Consider the following 10,419-nt stretch of genomic DNA (forward strand, 5'->3'; position numbering starts at 1 on the left):
TTCCATTGGTTCAGGTCTTCCATTGGTTCAGGTCTTCTAGTGGTTCAGGTCTTCCAGTGGTTCAGGTCTTCCAGTGGTTCAGGTCTTTCAGTGGTTCAGGTGTTCCAGTGGTTCATATCTTCTAGTGGTTCAGGTTTTCCAGTGGTTCAGGTCTTCTAGTGATTCAGGTGTTCCAGTGGTTCAGGTCTTCCAGTGGTTCAGGTGTTCCAGTGGTTCAGGTCTACCAGTCGAAGGATCAATAATTTAATTCACCAAATCCTTTTTTCCAGTTCAGCTCATCAGTGTTGTTGTAGCTTTGGGATTAGAGTTGAATATAAATTAGTAATCTGAAGAACTATTATAAAGTGTTTGTGTTAATAGATGAAAACAAAACCTCGTTAAAGCTTTGTTTGAACAGACAGAGATTAAAAGATGCTGTACCACAACAGGCTGCTTATTTTAATGAAAAATAAACAAAGACATGTACTCTCAGCTAAAATATTGTATATATTAACTTATTCTTATCTTAAAGGCTTATTATTTGTAGAGTTCCAAACATTTCCCATAAATCTTTCAAATCGAAGTATTTTATGTAAGTTCTTTGCTTCACTACATGAGTTGATCACCGCAGATTAAATTGTAACAGAAATAAAACAAGGTCAGAAGTTTGACAGATGGGAAGTCAAGCAGCATTCTTTGACACATTTTTGTTTATGAAATAAAGAAAGCTCAGAAACGTGGGCAGGTTGGTTAAAATGTTTGTTGCTTGTAACTTGTTATTGTCTGGTTTCTGGTTTTGAGGTTACCATGATATCAGAAGGTCACAGTGTTAAAACATCAAAGTATTTCTGTCAGTGTACTCCTGTGGTTTAAGGCCAGAGGCAGTTTCTCTGGTCGTGTGGAGCTTAAAGCAGACTCTCACTGCAGGCTGTCAGTCAGCTGTGTGTGATGACCCAAGGAAGGGAAACTTTATAAAAGTGTGTTCTCATTAAAAAAATAAATAAATAAATAATGAATAAGTTGTCTCTAAAAAAAAAAAAAACCCCAGCAGATTAGGGCTTGCCTGCCAGAGGTGCTCCATCCATCACTCCTCTGATGGTGACACTTTGCAGAGGTAAACCAGGACCTCACGGAGCTGCTGACCTCTAGTTGGGGATGACATCTGTGGGGTAGTTTCCAAAATGTCTCAAAACGTCTGTGGAGTCTTATTTTCCTCGTCTGAGTTGCTGTCTGCCTGTCTCCATTTCTGAAGTGTACTCCGGTAGATCAAATCCTAAACGTAGGGCAGCTGCTGAGTTGGATACAAAGCAGGATGAGGTGGGTGTAGAATATAGTTTTTCAAACTGTGCATGCCAAAGTGGGTCATGATTTATTTTAATGGCCACACAAACTGCAGCTGCACTGCTTCTTTGCTGCAATTATTCAGAGTTCGGTGGGAATGGAACAGAAGATTTGTTGTTTTTCTTTCAGTTTTGTGGCCCACTGAGATACTGGCTTTAGCTCACGTATGTGTGGCCGACTAACCGGATTATTGACCTTTTTACAGTTACTGATGACCATGGGTAAAATCAGCACCACACCCCAAACACACTCATAGGTACTTCTGGTCAGGTCAGGTGATGAAAAAATAAGATTGCATTAAGATTGCCATTCAACTCCAGTGTTTAGGTCTTTTACACCTGCTTTTTGTTGCGTTTTATAAACAAGCATATTTATAAATTATTTGTGTTGGTATCCTGATGCATGCTCAATAATCCAGGTAGAAAAATCCAAAAAAGTTAAATCTGGTCATCTGGACATAAAAAAAAAAAACAAAGCAAAAAAATATTTTTTTTTTTTTTTTTTTGAATGTCCAGATGACCAGATTGAACTTTTTTTGGATATGGTACTTTATAGGGGCCGACCAATATATCGGTAGGGATGATATAGGCATTTGGGGACCTATCAGTATCAGTGATATTTGTCCCATTATGAAATGATGTAAACACTAGGAACGAGCCGTGTCCTTACTTTAGTGGACTAGGCCTCCGATCAAAACCTGCCTCTGAAGACCTTCATGGGACAGGAACTGTTATTTCATTGATTTGAATCCAGAAATACAAATTAGCTCATCTAGAGACTTTCTAATTGCATCCTCAAGTAATCATTTGAAAGAACACTCTCTTTTTTATATTATCATTACTATTTTACAATATCTTGATAATCAAAAGTGTGTTTAGTTCATAACATTTTTAAATGTTGAAGTGAACCACTCATTTTAAATCAACTGTGAAACAGTATTGATGATTTTTTAATCCTCATTTAAATTAGAAATCAAGTTAAATGTCTATTTTACAAAGTAATTATGCATTTTTTGATCTTCTGTCTGAAATGAGAAGAGTGATGTCGGTAAAAAGTCGGAGACAGTCAAGAAACAAGTTGTTAGAACAGGCTTACGTGTTTTTAAAACTCTCAGACAGTAAATAAGAGAACTGGCACCGGCAGTGTTTCTCACTTCGCCAAAACATTTCTCTGTCTGTTCCTAAACATTTTGCTGTTTTCTCAACTTGTAAAAACCCTTTGACGTCACTAGAACCACACCCCTGTTGGTTGCTTCAACCAATCAGGACTTCCTAAAAGTGACCAGAAGCAGAACTCTTTAAAAGTCGACACTTCCTGGAACTGTCAGTCTTTTCTGAGTCTGCTGAGTCGGCTGAGGTCTTCTGAAGTCTTCTTTAGTCTTCTGGAGTACTGTGGAGTAGTTCTGGAGTTTTTCCACTGCTGAGCGGAACTTCGGACTCAGTTTCCAGTCTGATGGAGCCATCCATCTCTGCAGGAGCCACGACGCCTCTATGTGGCTCCACCCGGCGAATGCCCTATAACTGCTGAGGAAGTTGTTCTGTAGAACGGAGTATCTCATGACTTCTGCCGAGTCACAGCCGCCCTGAGGAGACGCTGAAAGGTAGCGTGCCAGGGACCTCTTGACCGCAGAGGACCCATCCTCTGCCAAGGTAAAGAGTCGACATTAGCTTCACTACAAGTGTAGCGCGGGCGAACTGCGCTTGAAAGGAGTGTGTTGTTCTGGTCTACAGACATACATCTTCCTCCACATATTTCCTTTAAACTCCTCCATAATTTCCCATCTTTAAAACTCTTCTATCTTGCCAGTAATTAATCCAGATATCTTCAGAAATGTCTGTTGTTTTTATTAAGTAAAACGTGCCAAGTTTTATTAATCAGAACCAGACCAGTCTAATCAAGTGTACAATGTTTTGATGTTAAATTTTGATTCTGTTAATAAATGACTACATTTATTTTGATGGGTCAAAGAAAATTAACGTCTCATGTCACTGATTAAAACATCTACACGCACAGTACCTCTGTTACATATCTGAAAGTAGCTCGAAAAAGAGAGAACCCATTAATTTAAAATATGACTGTAGTGTAGCTCTGAAGCTAACCTAGCCTTTTACAACACTACATTACTGGCAAAAGGCGTAATTGTACAACAGAAGGCACATATGGACTACTGTACTTTCAAGTCATGGCCGCTCACTTTAAGTTTCACTTTCAGCACAGCTCAAACAGGGAACAACCGTGTAGCGTATTTTGCTGAGCAGTGCATGGTAAGTTTATTGGAGCTGTAAAACATAAAATCAACAATAATAAATTCTCTTCATTCCTCCAACTCGCTTGTCATTAGCTACTTACCTCTCAAATTAGCATGCTAACATTTAGCTAACCTAGTATAGGTTCAGTTTAGACTTGTAAAACTTTGTTCACAACGATAAATTCAATGCAGAGGTAAAATATATCAGTGTTGGTAACGTTACCTTTGTTGTCCTCAGTAAAATGCATTGTTTGCCTGAAATCTTTACTTTTCTGTGAAGAAAAAAAACGCTTCTGCGGTCAATCCTAATTAGGCCTTCACCATCACTGACTATTTCAACAATGAACAGGGATGAGCACTTATGTGTTTAATTTATATTTTTGTAATACACCTGATAACTTCATGGTAAATAGTGGAGGATAGGAAGACTGTTTTTATGACCAGTGCATCACTTGTAAACCTACTGTGGGAATACGTATAGCATGGCCCTGATTTGCTTAGTGTCATGGATGCTAACAGCTGCGCTAAATTAACAAGCCCCGCTCCACTCGCCGTTTACTTATATTCTTGGGGGTTGACAAAGCTCAAAAATGTTCAGCCATTATATCGGTTATCAGCATTAGCATGTCCCTCCCAATATTGGTATCAACTAGCCAAAATTTCCATATTGGTTGGGCTCTGGTATTTTAGGTTGTAAGAGCGAAAAGTTCACAACATGTGATGTTGACCGGTGTCAGAATGACTGCAGAGCAGCTCAAACATATAAATATGAACACTGGTTAGACAATGTGTTTCAAAGTACTGGAAATAAACATGAATATATCTAGACCATGATGCATCACTGAATACTGAAACCGAGCATTAGTAACTGTAGAACGATTAATGGACCCGCTGATCTCAGCCTGTCAGGTCTCCAGTATTACGAAACATTTTGTACAAAGAGCATGTTTGCTTCAAGACTGAAATTGTATTCAGATTGTATTCTAGATTTTTGTGTATGTCTCTCACTTTTGTGAACATTTTTAAAGAAAATGTCTTAAAACATGCTGCTGGTACTCTAGTTTAAATTAACATTTAGACACTTAGAGACTAGACTTATACATTCTATTTGTTTTCAAATGAAAGTAATTAGATTGAGTGTGCATTTTTGTTTTGTTTTAACATCGTCACTCTGCGATGATTCTGCTCAAGGTTGTCATCCTGTCAAACACACAGACCCATGTTAATGTGTGTGCCTCACCGCGTTATTCCTCACTCTGACTCGTTGCAGCCTATAGTTTAGGACACGGAGCCACAGATCAGAATATGATACACTTTCTAATTTCACACTCCATCAGCCTTTACTTCCACACAGAGGAGGGGGAGCAAGCAGAGAAAGAAATGGATAGCAGAGAATTAAATAAAAAAAGAAAGGCAGTATGTCACTCAACAATAAAAAGTTCATCTGTGGAGACTGGACCTTGTAAAATTAGCCGGCCATAAAGTCTTCAGTTCCTCCAACACACACACAAACTCTGACATTTATGTCCAAAACAAGCACTCAAATTCCTTCAACGAACATCTTTATGTCAAAGTCCTGGCTTTATTCTGGGATTTCAGATCAGATTTACTCACTTCGTCCACATAACACAACACATCATTAAACATGTCAAACCTTTATTTTGGTAACACCTTGATATATTTTCTAGAGCTTTACTGGCATTCAGAGAATTTAAATAGCATAGAGGAAACACTTTAAACATCTGTACATAGGTATCTGTTGGCAGAGATCAAAGAGAGATCACGTGCCGAATGACAACCATAGATATATTTAAGATTAGTTGCTTCTTATGAAATAGGTATTCATTTGTAAGTTGAAGTTATATAAAAGTACCAAGCTGTAGTGTAACTAAAGTATAATTTAAGGTATTAGGTGTTACATCAAATGAAATGGTCAAAAAGTCAGACAGAAAGCAGTTTAACCAACCAGGCTGTCAGTCAGAGACTCAGGATCAGTTTATAATGTATGAACTTGCAGGGATGTGTTAATGTGAGTCTCAGCACGCTGTATGTGCCGTAGTTAGTTTTGATAAGTGATCTCCAGTGTGGCTGCTGATGAGCTCTATTTTTCAGTCCTTATGACTTACATTGGCTGTTCTTAATGGCTCTCGTGCACAATGCAATAATTGGCCTAATGTTGTGGAAACAGCCGTATCTGCACACACAGCTTTTCTTACTGCACAGTCATCTGCTACATGTCATGACCTTCACAGACGATGGCATAAAAATCACATTGCCTTTTTGTTTAAATTATTGCACTTTCTAACCGAAACCGTTTTAGTCCTGGCTGTCTTTGTGTTACTGTTAGAAAAGTCAAAGTTTACGTCAAAAAGTTGTACAACTGCCTTTGTAGGCCACGTGGTTTATGGTCAAATCCATTCTGTTCAGGTCTCTCAGCTGACCCCTTCAACACCATGTGTAAAAATTGGTTTGAGATGTTTGTGATGATGCTTTTTGTCAAACATGGCGACATGTATTTTTACCTTTTTTTCTTTACTTTTTGAAGAATGATTTTTTTCTAGATATTTGTAGTATGGTCAGATGCAGCTGTGCAGACCTAAGCTGTCCTGCTGTGCTGACAAAGCTGTCATAAGTGTTTGGTGTTTTTTCTTTTTTTATTACGCTTATGAAGTGTAATGTGCTAACTGAGGCCTGTAGTGTATTAGTCACTTTTCTCTGACCTTAGGTGAGCTTGCTGTAAGGCTACCCCTATTTCTGGCATTAGCAATTCTCCTGAATGGTTTCCCTGTAAATAATATTATCACGATGAGCTAAAAGCAGGGCTTAATTGTGCCGGATCCTGCTGGAACAGACTCTGAGAACTCTTATTTTGATAGGGTGCGATCTGGCAACTATTTGCATGGATCCGGTAACTCTCAGGCTTACTAATAAAGTTATGAACAAATATGACTTCCTTGAAAAAAAAAAAAAAACTTATATTGGATATGTTAACTGAAAACAATTACATAAACACTCATTTTAAACACAACACAACTTCTTAATATCACATACAATCATCTGCCCCTTCAACTGAAACATTTCCACCTCTACCCTTAAAAAAATCTCTGCCACTAAAAGAGTGATGGATGGTGAGTGCATGGAGGTTTCACGTCTTCCTCCGATTTTATCCTCAAATCATGTCCCCATTGAGTTTGTTGATTCCTATAAATATTTGGGTATCTTGGTCGACTCACATCTTTCTTTTAAGCTCCACGTGGAAAACCTAGTAAAGGAACTGAAAGTTAAACTGGGTTTCTTTTTCAGAAACAGATCCTGTCTAACTCTGAATGCTGGGAAACACCTTGTAACTGTGACCTTCCTTCCATCCATTGATTACGGTGACATTATTTACATGAACGCTCCTACAAGAACCCTGCAGATGTTGGATGCTGTCTATCATGGTGCACTAAGATTCATAACTGGCTGCGATTATCGTACCCACCACTGCACCCTGTATTCACTGGTTAACTGGACATCATTAACTTCACGCAGACCCTCTCACTGGTATATTTTCATCTTTAAATCACTTCTTGGTCTGCTGCCTTCATACATCTCCTCCTACTTGTCTCTGCGTGAGTGCAGCTACAGCGTGCGCTCTCAGGACATCATTACCTGCAGTGTTCCCTCATTGCGGACTAAACTTGACAAAAGGGCCTTCTCCTATTCCGCTCCTATTTCCTGGAATATCTTGCAAAAAGATCTGAAGCTCTCGGCCTTGACCTCTCTAAGTAGCTTTAAGAATCTGTTGGACTCCTGGCAAGGACCAATGCAGACATATTCCTGTTTTTAGTTTTCTACAGTCACCTTATAATCTAGCTCTTTTTGTTACTTTTTTGGTCATTTTTTTTGTATTTTTTTTTTATACAAAAATCTGTATGCCTTTTTATAACTGTCTATTGTTGTCACTGTTGTCCATTGTTGTCATCATTCTTTGTTGAAATCAGGTCTCTCTTGTAAATGAGTCCTCGAGGCTCAATGGGATTTACCTGTCTAAATAAAGGTTGAATGAATGAATGAATGTGGAGTCGGACAGTGAATTCAGTGGAGAAGTTTTGGCTCAGAACCAACAAGTAAGGGGGAGGGGGGGATGCAAGTGTTTACAAATGTAGGTAAATGTAGATGTTTAACAAACCGTTAAAATACATCACAATGCAAGAAATTGCATCTACTTTATTAAAAAAATATATTATTTGCGTTCCGGCATCGATCAATTTACAAATTAAGCCCCGGCTAAAAGTAAATTCATATGACATCATAACTTTTTCCAGAATGATGAACAGGAACAAACAACAAAATTAATTTCCCAAACCAGGCCTGAGGCTCTGTTTTTTAATTTGTTTGTTTTTTGTTTTTGCCTCATTGTGCTTTATTGTCAGGCCAGAGGCAGCAGGAGAGATGGTTGAAGTTAACCCTTTGCTGTTACTCCTCTGAGCCTCTGAGTGAGGTAGTCACAGAGCTGAAAGGATCAGCATATGTAAGAATAAGCCATCGTGGTGGTTTGAGGGTGTGATGAAATTATAGTCTGCCTGAGCAGCCGATCACAGGATTTAGAACAGGAGACATCAGACACACATTGCATAAGTGGTGCTCCACATCAACATCACCAAGGAACCTCTTTTGTTTCCACAACACCAGCTTCATTTAGGAAACACATCTTCCCAGGACATGGCCACCATAAACAGCCAGTAGCAGCCTAAAAAGGGGCTCACCTTTGCAGCCATGTTGCAGACTCCATTTTGTAAAAAGACTTTAAGATCTTTGATAATATCCTGCCACTTTTGAATCGTTATTTCAGAGCAACAGATTTTAAGAACATCTGAGACTTCATTAGTGGCACACCTTATTATTAGTGGATCAAACAGATTTAAAATGAATCAGCTGGTTTCTATTTATTCTTTTAATTCAAAAGAAAGCTATAAGGACACACACAAGACTCCTGTGTTTTTGTTTTTTTGTATGGTATATATATAATAGCCCATTTTAATGTGCCATTTGTGTTTTCATATGAAGCTGTATTTACCTCTTTAGAAGACTGCTCTTCTCTGTGATGAGGTAAATGATAATTTTTAACATTATGTTCTGTTCAGTCAAACTTTATAAATATTTTCTTTTTCCTGTAATGTATACTTGTGTCTCAGAATATGCATTTTTACCAACACTCATTGGGCGCTGGCCTACTTATCAGAACCCCCTCTATTTTCTCCACGACTCTGCATGACTCCACCACACGCTGAGCTGAACGTGTGTGTGTTTGAGATGAATGTGTGATTATGAGAAGGCTGATATTCAACTGCATGTCTTGCAGTAAGGTCTATAATTACAAGCTTTTTGCAGAAGAGCAACAACAAAAAAAAGAATAAAGCACCAGAGAAAGAGGCGCAGTGTGATGAGCTACATGATTGCCAGGCGAGTGCAAAGAAGGCAGTCTTCACTTTGCCGTTTTATCTCAGATGAAGAAGAGTAAGAGTAAGGCAGTGTAAGGAAAAGAGTGGTTTATAAGTGGGTGATTGGGAAGGCTGAGAGAGCAGCCAAGGGCTGTAATGTGTGTTTGTCAGAAAAGGAGCAAAATGAAAGATCCATCATGCTCAAAGTAGGGAGAGAAATGATTATATACCAGCCAGCATCCATGCAAGTCTGTGGTAGTATGGCTGAATAGATGTGACGAGAAGTTGGCTGTAATGGACGTCTGTGAGGGCATGGATCTGAGAGTACACAGAGATATAGCCTCATGGTGATGTGAAACTGGGTACCTGTGCTGCCGACAGTTACCTGGAGGAAATCATAAACAGGTTAGTTGTAGGGATAGATGGGTGATCGTTAATGGCAGAAGACTTCTGCACGTTGAAGACTTACGTGTTCAAGACAGAGAGGAGACAAACCGAACTTGAACTTTTCAGTCACAACTTGTTTTCCTGTCAAAACTAATACAGAAACATTTTGTTTTATTATTAATAACAAAGAAAATATATCTTTTGTAGCATCTTTTTTTACACTTCAGAATTTTAAGACAATTTTTTGTGTGAGACAAGAAGACAGAAGGACGAGTGAAGTAGGTGGAGAGACAAAGAGACGGAAGGATGAGTGAAGTAGGTGGAAAGACTAGGAGACAGAAGGACAATGAGTCAAGTAGGTGGAAAGACGAGGAGACAGAAGGACGAGTGAAGTAGGTGGAGAGACAAGAAGACTGAAGGACGAGTGAAGTAGGTGGCGAGGCAAGGAGATGGAAGGATGAGTGAAGTAAATGGAAAGATGACCCTAACCCTAGCAAACAGAAGACAAACATCCAATAAATAAATTCACTACATCAAACAAAATTATTCTTCAGACTAGGGGTTGAACAACTACATATTTTTTAAGTCAACTTCAACGTGATAAAAGTCAAGTCGACATTGACTAGTCGATGTGACGTCATAGGAACTCAATACACTATTCACAAAAAAGTAATTTAACAAAAAAAAAAAAGAACAATAAAATTTTGGGAGCAAATATTTATGCTCCTACCATTTATAATACTGCAAATAAGTCACAGGAAAATGAAAACACTTATTAAGCAGCAAAAGTTAGTTTTATTTTATTTAATCCACTAAATAAAATAAACCACCACGGTGGTGGTGGATTCTCCATCGGTGGTGGTGCGCCCCCCTGTTTTTATTTTTATTTTATTTAGTGGGTTAAATAAAATAAAAACTATGCACCACCGTGCATGGTGCTTAGTGGTGGATTCTCCACCGGCGATGGTGCATGGTGTGGATTCTCCACCGGCGGTGGTGCATGGTGGTGGATTCTCCACTGGTGATGGTGCGTGGTGGTGG

The 10,419-nt window shown here is 38.8% G+C and overlaps 1 protein-coding gene across 1 annotated transcript in view; it reads left to right on the plus strand.

Annotated features, from left to right (window-relative positions):
• cdkal1 (CDK5 regulatory subunit associated protein 1-like 1) overlaps positions 1-10,419 on the plus strand; it is a 295,222-nt gene that overhangs the window by 274,271 nt on the left and 10,532 nt on the right. The window lies entirely within an intron of this gene.

The sequence above is a fragment of the Nematolebias whitei genome, chromosome 5 (genome assembly GCF_014905685.2).
Source record: "Nematolebias whitei isolate Nwh7 chromosome 5, NemWhi1, whole genome shotgun sequence".
NCBI classification, from domain to species: Eukaryota; Metazoa; Chordata; class Actinopteri; order Cyprinodontiformes; family Rivulidae; genus Nematolebias; species Nematolebias whitei.